At 42.6% G+C, this 20,056-nt stretch overlaps 1 protein-coding gene across 4 annotated transcripts in view; it reads left to right on the forward strand.

Moving 5' to 3' along the window:
- Positions 1–20,056, forward strand: part of LNX1 (ligand of numb-protein X 1) — a 153,006-nt gene that overhangs the window by 42,325 nt on the left and 90,625 nt on the right. Inside the window, exon 1 of one of the 4 annotated variants that reach the window (XM_010401674.4) lies at positions 17,962–18,171. The exons of 2 other annotated variants lie outside the window; for them this stretch is intronic. The gene's annotated coding sequence lies outside the window, so the exon portion shown is untranslated. Of the gene's footprint in view, positions 1–17,961; positions 18,172–20,056 lie in introns of those variants that run through there. One more of the 4 variants, XM_010401679.4, reaches the window with a different exon arrangement.

Below are 20,056 nucleotides of genomic sequence, written 5' to 3' on the forward strand. Positions count from 1 at the left end.
AACATTTATAGGTTTGGAAATCCTAAGTCATAATTTGAATATAAGATATTATGGTTAAAATATATAGTAGAATAATGCTCTGTAGCTCTGATCAGTTTAGTTTTTGATCAAGATGTTCTTTGGACCTTTTGCAGAGGTTGGAAATGTATTTCCTTGTGTTGGTTTTAAGCTTGTTGCTTGATAACCTGATTGATTGCTGCCTATTTCCTCTGTGTTAAGGAAAAGGGAATAATCACCCCCTGTTTATTTGCCCTGTGTCTTTCATGATTTAATAGCCCTTCATAGCATCTCCTGCATTGTCTTGACCTCTTGCAGTTCTACTATTGCCTCCAGGGAAAAAAAAAATCTCTGAATATATCCACAGATGAATGCAGTGAGAAAACATTTTCTTCTTCAAATCATTTCTAATATTTCATATAGTGTCTCCAGAGCAGCCTGTTGACATTTTCCCAGTGATACCAACATCTGTTTTCTGCATGGTAATGGCTATTTTAGAGCCTACTACAGGTACGGTTAGAGTAATTTTCCATAGTACACTGCTTTTAAGGTATCAGTCCAGTTGTAACATGAAAAAGTTACATAATCAAAACTCTTATGCCTTTGCTAGATCTGAAAAAAAAAGTGTAAGTCCATGATAAGGCATGGCTTTGTTTTCTTAGTTTTAATTGTCCATATGTCATAACTCTGATTATCCATTTTGAGTCAGCTGTTACAAGCTGCAACTTATCTCCTAGGGCATATATACAATACGCGGTTCACAAATGCTTGAATATGTCACACCTTCCATTTTGATGTAGTATTAATAGAACTGTGTGAACATTTATAGGACTCCCATGCCTATTCTTGGGGGTTTTTTCTGATCTTTTTTCCCTGTCACTTTTTGGTGAATTTTCTGCCAACAGTTTAATAAATGGTTTTGAGAAGTTAATGATCTACAGCAGATGGCTATTGATTTGCAGGTTGTTGCAACTTCATGAGCAAAGATAGGATTTAAATATGTGTTGTGTTAATTATGCAAACTCTGCAATCAAGCTACATATTGGATCTTAATTTAGGACTGGCTCAAGCACAATAGCTTTCTAATTGTATAATGTATGATGCTAATTGAATTGTTTAATGCAGCTGTTAACCATAAAAGGAGCATAGAGTTTAAATTCTCTCCTGAAAAAGAAGTGTGCACCTGAGAGAAATGCTGTCTTTAGAATGGGAATATTTGAGTGTTTTTAAAAAGGAGTCTCTTAGGACATGGCTGTGTTGCTGAACCATGCTTCTCTTCAAAGGCAAATGCATGGTTTTGGGTGGAGGAGGGAAAAGAGCAGTTTGTAGCTATCAGCAAAATTAAATTCCTTTCTGTCCAGCCTTCCTCTACCTTGCTCATTCTGTTACTATTTCTCTCAATGGTTTGAGCCCTAAATATGGAGGGATTAAGATAACTATACACAGGGTCTGCTTATGTGTAGTTCTGCATAGACAAAAGGGTCACTAATGTGAGAACTGAAATAGTTAGCTCTGTCACTGAGGCTGTGTGTTGCACACTTCACTGCTGGCAAGCTGAGCTCTGTGTGCCACTTACCCTGCATGAGCGAGAACTCACCAGGCTTTGCTTCAAAAATTATTGAAATGACCTTGCAAGTAGCCAATTAATTCTATTTAAATACTTGCTAATGGCCAGAGAACAAGCAAACTAAAGCTAAATCTTCAAATCCTGTTTTGCCAATAATTAGACTCAGGGCCTGCAAGCAATGACCTGCTATTACGGTTTGCCTGAAAACCCTGACATTTTTCCCCTGACAAAAGTGGTATTGAATGCAGGGCTGTCATGAGAGAACTGCAGTTGCATTCATTGACAGTATGCCCGAGGGTAAGAGACTTGCATATACAAGGTGTAGAAAATACTTAATTTACTTGTTAAATCAGTTGCCTCTGCTGTTTCCCATTAGCAAAAGTCTTTGCCAGCTGTGACTGTAGATCCTGCTAAAGCTTCATGGAAACAGTTTCTTTTTGCTCCTGTTTTTGTAGGTTGGATCTTAGTTCTTTGTGTGTTGCAGAAATTTTGAGTGGAGATTTCTGAATATGAGAAGGAAGAAACTGCTCTCTCCTGGGTTGCCTGGTTGAGCAGAGCTGAACTGAGCCGCTCAGGTGACAGCAATGTGCTCTTCTTTTAGATATTCAAACAACCCAATGGTGCTTTGCCTGCCAATGTCTAAAACCTGCCTGGAAGTAACAAGTAAAGCATTTCATATCTGCCTTTGAAGGGAGGTGTGTGCCTGTACTTTCTGGTTTGAAACGATTCTGTATGTAGCACTGTAAGAGACGGTCCGAAGATCCCTCATCTGCCTCACAATCATCGCCAAGGACAGAGACTGAACATAAGGAGTCCTGGCCTGGCTGAGGTGGGATGTCTGCCAAGTGTTGCCTGCAGGTGTGCCCACTGGGAACTGGTACACATTCCTAAGGAAAATTAGCGCAGGTCACAATGGACTGCTTCGTTCTTGTTGCCAAAGCAGGAAGGGCTGCGCTGAAGTGGAAAGGAATGACCTGTCCTGTACGACCTGTCCTGTACACCTGTCCTGTACCTGTTTTCCCAAAGCAACGGGCTCTATAACAACGGCTGTAGATTTCCCCCACCTCTTGGCCAGTTGCCCCTCGCTTCTGAAAAGGACTATAAAGGGACTTTCTGAAATAACTGAGATCAAGATCTCCCCACGGAAAGAAGACTAATCTATTGGCAGAAGACCACGCGGACTTCATCTCATCCATTGGTAGCTATTTCCCCCCCTCTTTCTTCCTCTCTCCCCTTTTACTTTGTTTTCTTTGTCTCTCTCTCTCTTTCTTTCCTCTATCGCATTACTGTGTTGTGGGCACTTAATAAAGGTGCACTGTTCTGATTAAAACTGAAATCCCTTGTGTCCTTTTACACTCTGAGATCGATAAACGAACCATCACGACCCCCGCTTGCATTAGCGGATCGTGACAAGCACATACATTTCTAAAAGGCTTTGTTTGTGGACCGGTAAAGTACTTTCCATGTAACAAGTTTCTTAGCTGTAGCAAGAGACTTTCTTTCCTTTTCTATTTGTCTTACCATGTGTTTGCACTTTGCTTGCATGTTGTGGTTGTTTATGGTCAATACAGACATACTACAGGTTTAATTATATATATAATCTAAGCGCCTAGACCGTGAAGAGTTTTCATGACAATATGATGCTATCCTAACAGAAAAACTAAAGATAAGTAAATTCTCAAATGGCACATTATTTCTAGTCTTTTTTTCACTCTACATTTATGTCACTACTTGATTTGTAAAGTTACAGAACTGTAACCCAAAATTTGGTTCTTATTCTTTGTACTTACAAGCCAAAATTATTTAAGCAAAGCCAAACCCTCTGAAATGGACTACATGGCAAATTTCCTCAGACATTGCTGCTAGACTTCAAACTATTGGACAAGAATACTCATTTCTAAGACCTTTCCATTGTTCCGCTATGGACAGGCAAAGTTGGATGCAGGATACTGTTACAATGCGGATACTGCAACACGTGTATCAGATAATGAGGCCCGTGGAAAAGAAATATATATGGACAGATTCTTGATAGATGTTTCAGAGAGATGTTTATTTCTCCAGCCGCATGGCTGGGGCTCTGCCGAGGAACTGAGGCAATCACGGGACCCGAGGGTCCTTGCCCGCACAGGGAAACACAAAACAACCAAAGGGGAACGAGACTGACCAGGGGCAGGGAAACCCCGTGCCTCCCCCCCAGGGCCCCTCTCCCAGGACCACATGGCAGGGGGGGAGACCCCGACAGGATACCCTTTTTTATTCTCTAGAACCAAATTATGTGGAAGAAAATCTGCTTTCAAAAGCAAAAAGTTATGCCAATGAGAACATTTTGCCTCTGAGTGTCTTAGCCTGGTTCACCAGTTGTTGTTTCAGATATGCTCAAGAATAAAGATTCCCTTGTCTTCACATGGCTTACCTCATTGTAGAAGTAAGACTTGGCTTTTAAGCTTAAATTTAACCAGGGATCCAAGCTATCCCAAATAGTGTTTGCAAGGTTGGAATCACCATTCTTTTGTAGCTTCACCCATGGTTTGTGCTTCAGGAGAGTAATGCATCACCACTGTGTCCTCATCTGCTTAGTATCAGTTAAATAATCATGAGGCCTATGGAAAAGGTTGTTACGATTTTTTCCCCCCTTAGAGATCTGATTAGAGAAAATGAAATAATTACAGGGATTATCATCACCCCAAAAGCAGTGTACTGTCTCTGTGCTTGATTGTTTACTAACAACTATAATGTAGGTCGTGTCGGAATTAGGGGTCCTTCCCTCCAAAAAGGTGGTGGGATCAAAAGCCCAACTGAGGTGGATCTACACCAGTGCACACAGCAATGGAAACAAACAGGAGGAGCAGGAAAACTGACCCAGTTACCATCACAGAGACATGAAGGGAAGACTCCCCCAAGTGAAAGGCTGCAATGGATGGCTATAAACACTTCAGAAGGAACATGCAAAGAAGGAGACCTGGTGGGGTAGCCCTATATGTTAGAGAGAGTTTTGATTGTCTAGAGCTTAATGATGGTGATGATAGAGTAGGAATTTGGGGAAAGGCCAACAAGGCAGGTATCCTGGTGGGAGACTGTTACCAACTGCCCAACCAGGACAAAGAGGCAGATGAAATATTTTATAAGCTGGGAGAAGTCTCACAATTGCTGGCCCTTGGGGGAGACTTCTTCTTACCAGATATCTGCTGGAAACACAATACAGCAGAGGACACAGCCTAGGAGGTTTTTGGAGTATGTGGCAGACAACTACCTGACACCACTCATGAATGAGCCAGGTCCACCACTGGACCTGGTGTTTGTGAACAGATAAGGAGCAGTGGTGTTTGGAGGCCTCTTGGGCACAGTGGTCACAAAATGACGGAGAAGTAAGGAGGGACTCAGAGATCTGTCGCCTTGGACTTCTAGAGGGCCTGTTTACGAGACCAGTTGAGAGAAGAGGGGATCAAGTGCCCCCTCAGTCAGTTCACAGATGACAAGAAGCTGAAGACAAGAAGTTGAGCAGGAGTGCTGATCTGCTGGAGGGCAAGAAGGCTCTGCAGAGGGAACTGGACAGGCTGGATCAATGAGAAAAATTGTAGGAGGTTCAATAAGGTGAAGTGCTGGGTGCTGCCCTTTGGTCAAAACAACCCCAGGCAGTGCTACAGCCTGGGGTCAGAGTGGCTGGAAAACTGCTCAGTTGAGAAGGACCTGGGCAGAGTGGCTGGAAAACTGCCCAGCTGAAAAGGACCTGGGGGTGCTGGTTGACAGCAGTTGAACATGAGCCAGCTGTGCCCAGTAGTTTGCTTGTGCTGCTCTATTCCCTCTGAGCAGAGCTGCTCCTCTCTAGGTGAGGTGATTGGATGGCTATGGATGAGCCATTCAATAGGCTCATAGGAGATAGAGGAGATGCAGGCTGTGCAGGCTGTATGTGCAGTGTCAATAAATAAATACAGGGGATGCTTCGGAAGAGGGAAGAGGTTATGTTAAGGAAGAGAAGAAGTGGATGTGTCCCAAGAGGAGAAGGAGGAGGCAGGGTGGGATGACCATGTCCCATGAAGAGCCCCCCAGATGTCCAAGGTAGACATCTCACACAGCACAGAGGCTGGTTTACCCCTCTGCAGCTGTGAGGTCATTTCAGGAATGGTCCTGGTAGGCTCCAGAGGAAGTTAGACAGCTGCACTCTGCCCTTGAGATGAACATCATGGCGTGATAGAAAGACCACAGGGAGGAGAGCAGTAACCAGCAAACATGGCAGATTCCTCAGGGCTCCTGTTGTTGACAGGTCTAGCTAAGGCATGAGGGAATATACTGTTATTCCCGGAAGCTTTAATGATTTTAGCAGTTGGCTTGCAAGGAACCTGGAATTTTTTTATTTTCCTGCACTGTAATAACAGATTTCCTGGGGTGTCATGAATACATTATACTCACTTTGCTGTGATGCTTTAGATTTGATTTGATCTCTTTCTTTTTTTACACCAGTGTGATTTCTTGCTTAATTACAAACACAACTCTTTTTCTTAACAATTAGAGATTTTTAGTGTAACTTGTGTGTAATTTTATACAAGTGCCTGAAAGCCAGACTGCTAACTCCATTGTCTCTAAGAGAGGTTTCTTGCTTTGGAGAAACTAAGCACCTTGGTTTCCAGTGTGTTTGAGACGGGTGGGGGGAAACACATGTCAGTGCATGTCCCATACACACATGATTCTAGGTAAAATGTGTTTTTCTGTATACATGGTAATGGAACATGGGTATAATGATGCATATTTGGAGCATGGGTATAATTTCTGTTCTCATTCATATGATTTGGTGGCAGGTTGTACGTGTTTATAGTAGATGCATTCAAGTATCTACTGTACCATGCAGGCCCAGCCTGTACTTGGTGTTGTGGCCAGACTGGTGCTTTCTAGGCAGCTCTTGCAAGTATTCAAGATTAGCTCAGAAATCTAGGGACATTCAAGGAAATTCACAGTGGTAGGTTGTTCTTAGTGCTACCATTTTTAGGTTCCAAATAAACCTCAGCAGAATGTTCCTTGAATCTCAAGAAACAAGGTTTTTTATGTTTTTCTTGACCAAGCACTGGCACAGGTTGCCCAGAGATGTGGAGTCTCCATCCTTGGAGATACTCAAAAGTCATCTGTATGTGGTCATGGATTGCTAGCTCAAGGTGGCTCTGCTTGAGCAGGAGGGTTCCAGAGGCCCCTTTCAACCTCAGGTATTCTGTGGTTCTGGGATTCTGCTCCACATTGGAGTTGTTTTGTACCTGTTCATGTTTAGCAAGACTTCATTAACTCCCTCTGCATTTTAAGCCCATCTATCATTCCCCTAAGAAGAAGTAACTAAAGGAATGAAATTTTTTTCTAGGAAGATATGAAGTCTCAAGATACTCTGGTATATCATCTGTGCTTCTGCTGCCTAGATTTGATTTACTCAGGACTAATGGCAGGCCTTCTAACAAGAAGATTATTCATGTGGAAGTTCCTGCTGCTTTCTGTCTAGCAGAGATGGGCCAGGCAATTCCTAGGGCTTGGTGTAATCTTTTTTCTACTAAATTCTTAATTAACTTAGCAAAGCATGCCCTGTATTTGATCTAGCTCAACCATCACTCGGATAGCTCACCAAGCTGGGTTTTCTGAATTGGAAAGGAATGCAAAGCACCCAGACAACATTGGCACTGCACAGTGAGAAGGGAAGAGCTCCACTGTGTCAGGAAAACAATCCATCTGGTGCTTTTCATCTTGATCTGCAAACAATTAGCATCGTCAAATTTCCCGTGCCTGTTCCTTAGAACCTGTGATCCTCATACTCTTACCCCAACTGTTTCAGTGCAATTTTCCCCTTCGAGTTCTATATATAAGTTTGAGTTACAAAGCAACTAGTAATGTCCTAGTGTAGAGGAATTTTCTTGATGTGCTAAGAGAACTAGTTTCCTTCTCATCCCAGTACCAGGAGGCAACAAGGGATCTCTGTAGGAAAAAACAGGGTTCTGAGACCATCCTATGCACCGGAAGCCAAGTATCTTGTGGGAGCTCTGGCAGTGGTCTGTGTCTCTCAGGTCTAGGTCCTTTGCTCCTGGGCAGTTACTCTTGCTTCCTTCTTGTCCCTCTGCTCTGCTGCATTCCCCCTGGCTTGAAAATGCCTCAGCACTGGGGCTTCTGCCACTTCAGTATGTTCATGACTTGGGGCAGATCCCTCTTTCCACACATGTACGTGGCATCATGAGGTGTAAATCAGGATGAGCAATGCAGTCCCATTGCAGACTGAGGAAAATGTCTGCTTTTCCCAGAGAGAAGAAAAAGTAAACAATGACAGGCTGGCAATATTTGCCATACAGCAGTCCTGTGTAGCCTGTGATTTGCAGTCCATGGCTGATTCATAACACATTGGAAGATGAAAGGAGACATGATGGGTACAAAACACCCTACCTTGTGGTCATAGCAATGGGAACATAACTTTTCTCACTGGCAATCCCTGAGAGAAAGAGTGCAACTTACAACAAAAATAGATACAAGGATAGTGGCTTCTCTTCCCCCACAGTGGTAGATTATCTTTGATTTCAAAATGGCTGGAAAACACTGCTTTCAAGCATTCTGCCTGCTAGCAGGAATTGATCCTCTGGGAAATAGTCAATGTCAAGCATAAATAAGTTTTGAAAACATACTGGCTAAGAGCTGATTGTGACCAGCGAATATTGGTAAGTGAGACTAGCTGATTTATGTTTTCAAATACTGTTTAATTAAAACAGACTTACTACTGCTATTGACTTTGTGCCTGTGGCAAAGACCAAGGCAGGTGGCTGGCTGTTACAGAGGAGCCATTCCTGACTACTGTCAGAGCGGCTGCTTTCAGCAGTGCTTGTGGAAATTGCGCTGCCTCTTGTACTATCTAGTCAGCTTATTTTTGGATGAGAGCACTAATCTTCTGGCAGGTCTGTGGTTGCAGTTACAAGGCTGGGGATGACAGTGAGAGTTGGGGCTGGAAAGGGCTCTTTCCCCTGGGTGAACACTGGGGCTGCTCTGCAGCTGAAAAAAATGCAAGGGTAAATCCAAGTCAGACAGTACTGAGAGGGATTCTGGTTTCCAGGGTTTTTTCTGACCAAACCCCAAAATATTTGTTTGTTGGGAAACAAACGAAGAGGTTTTTGAGTGTCACCTTTACAGAACAGTGGAGCAATTAAGGAATTGGTCCACTTCTCCTGTCACTACCTTGCCCAAGTCAGGAGGACTTCAGCCTCTCCTTTTGAAGTTGTTCCTCTTTGGATAAACAATTAACATTTACTAGAAGAGGGACTGATGCTCAGGAAGTCTAACCTCTCAAAAGAAGACCTGCCAGGCTACTGATTCATGCACACATGTGTGCTCTCTCTCAATGAATAGTTAATGTTTTATTAAGGGTGGAACAGTTCCAAGGGGATGATTCAAATCTTCTCCCTGGATCCAACACTTGGCTTTCAGCTAATATGCTTTTTGTTCCATTAGAAAAGTCATTGCTTTTACACAACTCCTTCTTCTTCTCCTCATCTAAATGCCCTTCTTTGTTTCAGTTGATTTTTGTTTCCTTACTTGCTTGGACCCTGCCCTCTCCTTTGCTCCTTGACCCTGAGAGAAGGAGGTCTGTGCCTCCATTATATTTGAGATTAGCTGAGTCTGTGGAAGGGCCAAAGGTAGGTTTTCCTCTGAACCAAGCTGGGGAGGGCTAAAGTTTTCCCATCTCCACCTGCCTCCTGAGGCATTCGGAGCACATTGCCCCTTGCCTGCTCCACATGCCCTTGACGAGCCTGTAGGTGCTTGGCACTTCTCAGCAGCCTGTTCCAGAAATTAGCAGATGTGCAAGGGTGCATTCAGTCCTCATCAGACTAATTTTCACTCCTACCCTACTTCCACCTCTCTCAGGGTGGTTTTGAAGGAGGAAACACAAACTACAAGTGGTAACCAGCATGTGCAAGCAGTGGGGTCATGCCACATTGCTTTGCAAATGGAGAAGCCCAGAGGGAAATCCTGAGCTGAGGACATATACATCACCTATATTCTGTGGAATATAGCCCCAGCCTGAACCTGAACCTAACCTGGATTCACATGAAAAACATCTGCTTTTTGGGACTGTGGTGTGTTACTTGGGCTGTGGTGTTTCAGCCTGGGTTTTTGTGTTGAGGTTGTAGATACATTTCTCTGCCCGCACGGTGACATTAATATGCATGTTGTTGCACAACATGCCCTGTTCTCTGGGGCTGGAGGTGGGTGGAGAAAGTGAAAGTAGAGGTGAAACAGCTGGAAGAGATAAGGTTGTTGTCTCTGCACTGGCTTTTGGCCTGACAGGTTGGGTCAGTCACAACCCAGCGGAGAATTAATGGCCACTTGGTGGCTGATAGTAAGATCAGTGGCTAAGTGGCACTTACAGGACTGGTAACCAATTGAACTGCAGATGTAGCCGTGAACATTATTCATTGACCTTCTGCTTTTCTTGGTTCCTTCTGTCTTTTGGCCAACAGGTCTCTTCTAGCCACTCTCTCCATCCCCAAAGTTGTCTCTTGTCTGCTTTACCTCCAAGTGGTGATAGGAGAGCTGCGTGAAACCATTGAAAGAACTCCCATGGTAACTGGCTCCTTGGCTAACCAAGCCACATCTGTTGCAAACCACAGCAACTGCATTGATATCCCAGAGCCATTAAACTGTTCCATATGGGAAGTTTTCCCATGTACATAACCTTGTCCACAACAAAGCCTAGTAAAGGAGTTGTGATGTTAGGAATAAACAAAACAAATCAATACAACAGTTAACATATTGGGAGAACATGTCTGCAGTCTGCTGGTTGTAAATTATTAATTCCAATTGCCCACTGTGAAGTTGTGGGAGAGGAATGTGAGTGACACCAGCACCTACACTCAAATCTCAGATCAGTTGCACCACTTCCTTTGAGTCAATTTGGTAGAAAGGGTTTTCATGATATCTACTATTCTTCATGTGAAGCAAGTTGATTTTGTGGTTCAAAATGTGTATGGCTTTGCAAATTGACCTCAACTCTAGATTTCTGGTGTTTCTAAGAGGACAGCTATTGTGTCCTTAACATGTTTTCTCAGTTTTGTTGTGTCCACCCCCAGCATGAACTCCACTTCCTGGCTCTCTGAATAAACTTCCTCTTACAATTTAACACCTTATTATGGTTTCCACTATTGGTTATGGATTTTTCTTATCCCAAATAGCATTTGAGGTAACTTGGGCTGTGCAGAATGAATTCAGGTTATACTATCCAAGCCAGCTTAGGCTAAGTTTTGCCATGGTAGGGAGAGAAAATTAATGATGTAATTACACTGAGATTTAGTGACAGGTTAAAGGCCAGGATCTCAGAGGAAATGCAGTAAGAAGGAAAAGTCATTCTGCTTTTGAAAACCATAGCCAATGTTCCCTCCAAAACTTGCCAGCTGCCATTTGCCTTCTGTTTTGCCAATGCTTTTATTAGTTACTTTGTAAAGATGCCAAAGAGACCAAAGAACATGGGAGCTTTTTTTCCAAGTGTGGATTAAGTCTCTCCTAGGTGTGGTGGTTGTTCAGAGATTATGCTGTAAGAAAAGACAAGCTGTGCCACCTTGGGATAAGGAAACTGCAGCATAGTAGCCCCCAGCCAGGGAAAGAGATATGAGCTGCTTCACCCTCGTTGGAGAGGTGATGCTCACTCTGAAAAGCATGGACAGAGTGACCAAACTGAAACAAGCTCTGATGATTTTCTCATGTAAACCCCTGCTGTACTGCCTTGCTGGCCTTCATTTGGTCTGTGCAAATCACCCCCCACCTGCAGGTTTTGCACATCTGGTCCCTACTGCTGCTTGGTTGACTTGGGAGTGTGTTGGGAGCAGAGACGCACAGGCTGTGTCCCACCGCGAGCCTCACAGCATGCCTGTGTGTGTAGTGCAGCTGGCAGTTTGGATATGGGGTTGAAATGCAGGTCTCTTTCGAGTGGTGGGGTTGGGCTGGGGAGCCTGCAACTTCCAACTGATTTAACTCATGAAGCATCTCTGCCTCTGCCAGAAGTCTGCTGCCTTTTTTGTGTCTTTACAGAAGTCTTGTCCTCTCTTTCCCTAATAATACCATCTCCTTGTGGATCCTAACAGATCCAGGCAAACTGAAATGATTATGCTACCAGCAGGGTATCAAATCTCCATTTTTCATTAGAGACTTAGAATACGGGTTTTAAAAGAAAACCCCAAACAACAACATCCAATGAGGAAAACATTCTGGGGAGCTGGTGTTCTTCATGCATAGGTCAAAGTCAATCCTTCCCTTTCAATAGTTGAAATGCAATTAGTAAGATACAGCTGTGACTCATTTGGACTCTCCTCTGAAGATCTGTGTCCCAGGGGCTTGGAAAGGAGGCTGCTCTACACCAGCTTGCAGGAGTACAGTGGATGCATAATTAGCAGCTGCTTTCAGGATACTTCCTAGTCTTTTCAAGTAGCAGATATTTTAAGATTTTTCTGCAGAAAGTAGAAAGAAATATTCATCATTTTCTTTCTACTCTTAAGTGCTCTTTTCTAATTTTCCGGATCTGAGCAGGTGTTTGCATTTTCTTTCCTGTTGTGACTGTCACACTTTAACTCTTATTTTATCTTTGTTAAAGGCTATATTTTTATGAGTTTGTGGAACACGTTCCACAAGTACTTTCATTTTCCTTCTGGACATGTAGTAACTTGGTTTTAAAAGGTTATCTTCAGCACGTCAAGGTATTCTGAAGAGGATTTTCCCCATTTTTCATGACAGCAGTGAACAGGTAAATCAAAACACTGGGTTTGAAGCACATCAGACACCTCTTAGGGGAAAACACTGTCACTTTATAGGCTTTCTTCTCTGAAGAATAGCAATAACACAGATGTTTCATTAACTGTATTTTCCCTGTCAGATGAAGGAAATTCTGGTCACCACTGTGTTTCTTATTCTGCATGGGTGTACTTCTGCAGACAGCAAGGGTAGTTTGGAGGTCTGTCCATGCCCCACACTCACTGCAGCCCAGGCAGCTCTCGTAGATACAAAGGACACTGGCAGACACCACTGCCTGAGCACCTGTACTCCAGCTCACCAAAGCTGCAGAGCAGATGAGAGAGCACCGTGGCAAATCCTGTCCTTCCTCTCTCTACCAGGTTAATGTAAAGCAACTTCCCACTCTTTTACAAAAGCTTTTTCATCAGGAGCTTTCAGTTTTGTATATTTTTTTCTCTCTGATACCTAATCTGGAACAATTTGGGGTGTCATGTATTTCACAGTCAGCAGTATTTCAGCAATGGTTGCCCATGTACCTACATTTTCATGAATGCAATTTGCTAAGATGGAGATAGTTCTCAATCTCAACATGCAGAGAGAAGTGGAGAGCAGAGCCTCTGGCCCTGGTTCAACCAAGACACAGCTGAAGTTCCACCAGCAGGAAGAGAGAAAGGATGACAGGGTTACTGCTGAACCTCTGCTGTGGGAAGGTGTCTTCTCTAGTGAAGTAACACTGGCCAGCAATCCTGTTTGAGCAGCTCCAGGACCAAGACCATAGTGTGAGACCTCTTCTGTCAACTGCAGCCATGCTGACTGCAATGTAGGCTGGAAAAGACTTAAAGAGAATCTTCTCTTATTAAAAACTGGTTGTTACATACATCACACTAGAACGGGTCTTCCTATGATCTGAGAGAGAAGGGTAAAAAACGAAACCAGGAAGTTGGTCACAGAAACTGCTTTCCAGAAAAGAGTGTCTGCTAAGATATTATTCTGACTGATAAATGAGCCAAAAATCAGCCACTTACTGTCAATATTTTGGGTGAGAAACCTGGGGGGGGGGGGGAGGGGGACGACGTGGAGGGGGGAGGGCAGGGTTGGAGGCACTGAGAGGGACTGTTTTGAACAGGATTTTGCCAATGCTAATGATAATCTGCCAGAAATATTTAATATCCACTCAACTTACCTTTTGTTGGTATTGAACTAGCACTCTCTGAAGTGACTGAAAGAGAGTGGTGGAAGGAAGATGAAACAAACAGATGAAAAAATAACACTGCACAGTGTAGAGCAAAGAGATTATTATGTATACCCTTTTAAAATGAAAATAAAACCCCCTTTCCATTAAAAAAAGAGCAAGAGTAATTTTTTGTGTGTTTTAACATGAGAGGCACAATAGTTTGTAAAATGATGTTTCAATTAGCTATGATTTATTTTCTGCTGTTACGCACTTTCCTTTTCCACTATTGTTGTGCTGTGACCTACAATTGCATTCTAATATTTTGGCATGACTTTTGAGTATGCAACAACAGACACTGTGAGGCCATGCAGCATATTCTGGTTGATTTCTGAGATCCTTTCTGAATGAGTGATTTTAGCCTTGAGAAACTTATTTGTGAGATAAAGTTAAAGAGAGCAATTCTCATTCATAAGACCTCTCTTGCCTTTTAAGAAAGAACTTTATAGTCAGTTTTCCCCTTGTTTCCTGTCAATTTTTTTTCATAGAGAAGCTGAACTGGGGTGCTGCCCACAACCCTCTCCTCTGAACTCTCATAAATGAGCAGGAACAGTCAGTGCAGTTCCAGCTGGCCAGTAAATGAAGTGTGACAAAAAGCTTTACCTCTCTATTTTAAAACAGAACAAAACTTTAAACTGCTGTACATAGAGAGATTACAGGCATTGAAACAAATTAAAATAGCATATATCCTGTGTAGCAGATGACAAGAGATGAATATTTCAGTCCTTCACAATTTTTACTCAATTTTCCTCAAGTGTTTTATACAGCTCTGTGAGACACCTTAATTGCTACAGGATACCCTCTCTCAGCAAAGATTTCCAAGAATATTGCCAATTTGCAATACAGAGAAAGAGAATACTTCAGCAAAAGCAACATCTTTAAAACAAAGCCCCTCTTTCCACTTAAAAGTCTGACTGTACTCCAGTAAAGGAATGAAGTTAGGGTACTTTGAAACTATATAGTTCAAAGGCAACTTTGAAATTATATCATTTTGGGCATGATTAATGCTGCAGACTCCTGTCAGGTATCAGTTAGCATCAACTGAAAATACTTATTGGTTCAAATTGCCTGGAGAAGCTCTAATTCAGTAAGTGAGAAGGCAGAGCTCAGCAAGAGGAATGGGAAGCAGGATGTACTCAAAGTACCTGGTTCTGAATATGTAAGTTTAGTAACTCCAGACTGATACTTCCAGCCTCTGTTGACAAACCACTGGTAAGGCTTGTGATAATACCAGTGGCACAGGGAAACTCATCACTGTGTATGTCTAATAAGACGAAGGAAATGTGTAAATAAATCATATAGTAGTGACCTGAAAATAGAGGGGCATCTTTCAGTGCTGCTTTCTTTTGGTTTTTTTCTATTGTAAAAAGTTATTGAAATATTGTAGTGTTCAGCCTTAATTTTCTCAACAGATACAGTTAAGACATTCAAAAATACATAGAGAAAACTCCTCCTTCCCATGCAGGCACATGAAAGATAGTCAGATTTCTGCTGTTTTCATTTTAACAGCAATGTTGAACAGGTAGCTGCTAAATGAGCATAAGAGGATGTAAACCTGTTTTTTTGAAGTCCTTATATCCTCCTGGAGTAGAAAAAGGGACATCTTTGGAATGGGTGGTGCAGAATTTTTCTGCTTTCATGGAGAATAAAGCCCTGCAAACATTTGACAAACAGATCTCTCACTTGATGATACAGAGGACATAGTTTTGGCAGAGAGCCAAGTCAAATCCTCTTGTGATCACTATAAAGCTTTGAACAGACCCTGTATGAAAGTGGAACAAAATGGAGTTTATTCTTTCAAAAAAACCAAACAGAAATCCCCTTTCAAAATCTAGCAGTGCCATTATCTTTGCCTTATATATGTTTGTTCTCAGTCCCTGAGAAAAACTTTTCTAATGCCATCAGGAACTCAGCCTCCCTCTAAGGTGAGTGACTGCTTAGTCATGGTGTACAGGAAGAACTTAAAGGACAGAGAGAGGGAGGTACCAGGCATGCCTGTGCAAAAAGAAATTGTAACCTGGAGTCTGCTGCTATCAGTAAAAACCTGTAATTCAAATTCCACTGTCCTTTTAGAGTTGTGTTGGCTGTGAAGCAAAGCTGCACATGTAACTTTCCATCTGTAATGAGGATGCTGCTGTAGCATCCTTGGAGGATGAACATTGTGAGAAGTGACAGAAGCCTACAGCTTAAAATTATCAAATCTGCAAACCAAACCTGCAAAATACTTCACAGTACATATAGCTAAGTAAAAGGCAACGTCCCAGCAGCTAGTAATTTCAGCATGAAGCCTGTTACTAGTCACACTATTTCCCGAACCACCCTAAAAATCTGTTAACATCAGAAATCATGAATCAGCATTATTTATCATAGTGCAGGTTCCTCAGTTCTTTTATTCTGGGTCATAAGCAATTTTTCTTACTAATATATTTTTTTTTAATATTAGGGATACAAATATCTTATTTGCTTGTTGTTTCTTTACTGCCTTCTTCAACATGTGTTTCTTTTGTATTGCTTACAGTTCTGGTTTTACAGGAGATTATGTTCTCCCTTCTCCTCCTTCTAGGTGTGTACTCGCTTGAGCTGCTGCTGTGTGACAGCATAGCTTTTCTATCTACAATGCTGAAGCTCATACTGTCTTTGCTATAAAACCAGTCCCCCAGTATTCAGATCAAGTGTGCCATTTCCTCCTCTCAGGCTGTGATATGAATGTGTTCTTTTATATGCTACAACTGGAAACATTTGGGAGTTTCAACAGGATAAACTTTTATGAAGTTACATGTCCCTTGCAGGTGACACTGCTGTTGCACAGGGAACTTACTCTTTCCATTTCCCCTCATATTTTTAAAACCCTGTGTGAAGGCCAGGCAAGGCTGTTGCCTGGCGTAAGCTTGAGCATTAAGAAAGATGCCTGATTAATGCATGTGCACATGCAGCACTCCACAGAGATGTGCCTGTTAACGTTGATGCTGCTGTCAGTAATGTGCGTTCTGGAAGACAGGATGCTTAGCCATGCTAAGAAGCAGAGCACAGGCCATGCCTGGGGACATTCCTGTGGTGTTCAGCCCTAAGACAGATGTGCAAATGGAGTCTGCCTTGTTTTCTGTCCTGACAGTTTTTATATGGGAACTGAGCAAAGTATCATTAGAGAGTGAACTATTTTTAGTGAGTGGATGCTTTGCTTGCTAGTCCCCTAATTTTGGCAACTGAGAAGATGTACATGCTTGCTCCTATCATAGGCAGCACCCAGAAAATGCAAGCAGGTGTATCACTACCTAGACTACATGAGGATGCTGTAAGAGAGGATATAGCCTCTTTGGTGTGGCTCTTGAAATCTCATGCAGATGCCTGAATTTAGGCATCTAGTGTTAGAAGAGAGATCCCAGAATATCTGAGATATCCACATAGAGCTGGTAGCAATGTCACAGGAACTACAGAAGGTCCATGTGATGTTGGAGGACAGGCATCATCAGCATTTGAGTGTCTAAAAGGGCATGAGAAGCCCAACAGTTGAGTTGCAATCCTAAGTCAGGAGGTGTCAATAAAAACATGGTTCAGTCCTTAACGAGTTCTTTTCTCTAGATAATCAGTGTCTGTCAATGGGAACACAATTCAGCATGAAACAGGCATAATTTCAATATTTTTAGTTGTGTTTCAGCCTTTTGTTGTGGAAAGAAACACCTCTGTTAGAGGTTATGAAAGCTGTCAGCTACAAGGTGATATTTGAGCTCAGTTAGCAGGCCATGCACACTGCCTTAATGCCTCAGAAACAATGCAAATGTTTCAAACCAAGGCTTTCTGCAACACATTTTTGAAATAATGATAGTAATAATAAGAATAATTGGATTTGTCTTGCTGTGTTGCAGAGATGCTCTGTTGCAGGGATACTGTGTTCCCAGCTAGTTTAAAGGCTGTGTGATTTGCCCTGTCCCTTCAGGAACACCTGCTTGGTCTCTGCTGGGGAAGATGAATGGTCCTTGCTCTCCCTTGGTCCGGTCAAGAGCTGAGCAAATGCACAGAGCTGATAGCCTCGGGCAGTTCATCACCTATGGATCAACACCACTGGTTGCAGCCTCTCCCGTTTTCTGTTTCTCACCCCCTTCCCCCTCCCTGCCTCCATAAATATGACAACCAGTGCTGCATTATACAAACTCTTCTTCCACAGTGGAAACATCTGCAGCTTGAATGCTCCTGCAGAAATGTCACTTGGGGAAATCGCTCTTCATTTTATGAGAAACTTCTCTTTCAAGCCCTCAGAGGGCCCAGGGAGGGAGGGGACGCTGGGTTTGACACGAGTTCTGTGTTGTTTTTCAGGGATTTTGCAGAAGAATGTTGTGTCTGATTTTGTGGATTGTCAAAATGAAGCCAGATGGCAGTGGATTAAGTGTAATGCTGTTTTGTTGTTCTTGGGTTCGCGACTGCGCTTCCCCTTGAGCGAGGGAGCCCTCCCCGCGCAGAAGCCCCAGCCCTGTGTGCCCCCAGCCACTGAGGGCCCCTTCCCATGGGCTCCCAAAAATGCTGCCCTGGAGGGGGGTAGAGTGGAAGCTTTCTTTTGGTGACGACTGCTAATTGGAAACTGCTTCCTTGACCTTTTTCATGCCTAGATTATTCACCAAGAGCCTGTTTGCTGCGCTTTCCAGCCGACGAAATACAGGTATTTTCCAATTGTAGTAATGGGTTTGCTTGCTGAAGTGAAGTTGCTGGGTGAGCAGCTGAGCCAGTGAAGCCTAGTTTCTTATTGTTTTGTGTTTGGTAGCTGTATTTCCTAATGTTTAGAAAGGTATGAGTTTAATTGAAGTGTTTCCCATGAGGCACTCAGGAATTTCAAGCCTTTTGTTGATTCCTCACTGTATTTATGGTTCAGTCTTTCTCTCCATATGAATGCTTAGTGGGATCTCTGCCCTCTGTTACTCTACCTTATTTTCTTTACATGTATGGACACATAATATCTTTGAAATCACTATCCTTTGTCAAAGTTAAGGGCAGTGGAAAAGGCCACTGGACTCCGAAGATATAGAGGGAAGACACATAGATACAGACAGATAAAGGTGTGATTGCCTCAACTTTGTTTCCCTTAGAAATTGGGTTAAGGACAAGTTATTAATTAGGAAGAAGATGAATTTAAAGCTGTGATTCTGAGCATTTTCTAGTTTCTTAATTAAAGGTAGACAGGCAGAAAACTTCCTCTTGTTAGAATTGTTCTTCTCTATACCCTTTCCCCTCATCATGACACCTTTTTCTTTCCAAGATACCGTTTGACTGACTGGGTTACAGACCACAGTCCTGTCACTCATTCAGAGCCTTGTGAGGGCCACTCAAGCTCTGCTCCCTGTGCTCAGCACCTACAGACCACCACAATTCCCCCTAGCTTATGAAAACACCAGCAAAGGATGCTCTACGTTTTTCCTTTCAGACTGCAGCATCGCTTCAGCCATAAGTTTCATACTTTTCCTTTAATTTACTCCTTCATGATCATTCACTGCAATTTCAGTTCAAACCAGCAAATTTTATTTTGTAATGAAACTGCATGTTCTCATGTAGACCAGTAAGAGTCTGTCCAGGCTTTTTCATAAAGTCCTAAGGCCTGAAAAGCATTCTGACAAAAACCTGCTGCTTAATAACACAGGAGAAACCACAAAGCCAGTGTTGCTTCTTTGTTGTGCTCTGTCCTGTTCTTTCCTATGACAGCTTCTCAGCTGCTCAGGAATTTGTTTGAAAGTCAGCCGTGCTTCACAACTGCTCAAATATTTTTAGCTCTCTTCAGCAAGTCACCATCCCCTATCTTTTTTGAAAGTCAGTCTTTTCAGAATGTCTTTCATGTAATGCAAAAAGTCCTGTACAGATCAATGTAATGTTGAGTTGTTCTGGCATTTCTTGTGCAGATCCAGTCTCCTGATCTCAGCTGCTTAGCTTTCAAAGTCTTTGATGTGCAGACTGTCTGTGTGGCTTGCACAGCAGTCTACTCTAACAGTTTTTAGTCGGAGAAACTGGCAGAGGAGAAAGGCTGCAATTAGGGTAATGTTTGCTACTATACTGCATGTTGTTGTAGTGTAGAGTATAGATAGCCTTAATCTAGTCACTGTCCCCAAAGCATAAGTAATGGCAATTTTATAGTGGCCATCTATTACCAAGATGCTCAGAAAGACTGGGGTTTCCTATCTTCAGTTCAGTGACTTTAGAGATAATTTTTTCCTGATTCTTGAGGAGATACCCTCGTGCTGTAAAAGAAATTTTTCAGAGAATTTGCATCCTAGTACTCAGCTTGTAACCTCTGGATTTCACCTTCTGCCTTGGTGGTCCAGCGGGGGCAGCCCCAACATCAATTCTGAGTGTACTTTCATCTTCCTTGTACTACACTGCACAGTCTGGAAGGTATAAATTAGACATATTCAAGTATTTCACTAATGTACTGAGTCTATTTTAAGCAGAAAAATCAGTAATTTTCTGTTAAACAGAGGTAAGTTTGGATGTGCTTTTGTTTGTGTTTATTCTCAGAAGTATTTTTCATTTATAATGTGAGTGTCTCCCCCTCAAATTCT

This window comes from Corvus cornix, chromosome 4, assembly GCF_000738735.6.
Source record: "Corvus cornix cornix isolate S_Up_H32 chromosome 4, ASM73873v5, whole genome shotgun sequence".
Taxonomy (NCBI): domain Eukaryota; kingdom Metazoa; phylum Chordata; class Aves; order Passeriformes; family Corvidae; genus Corvus; species Corvus cornix.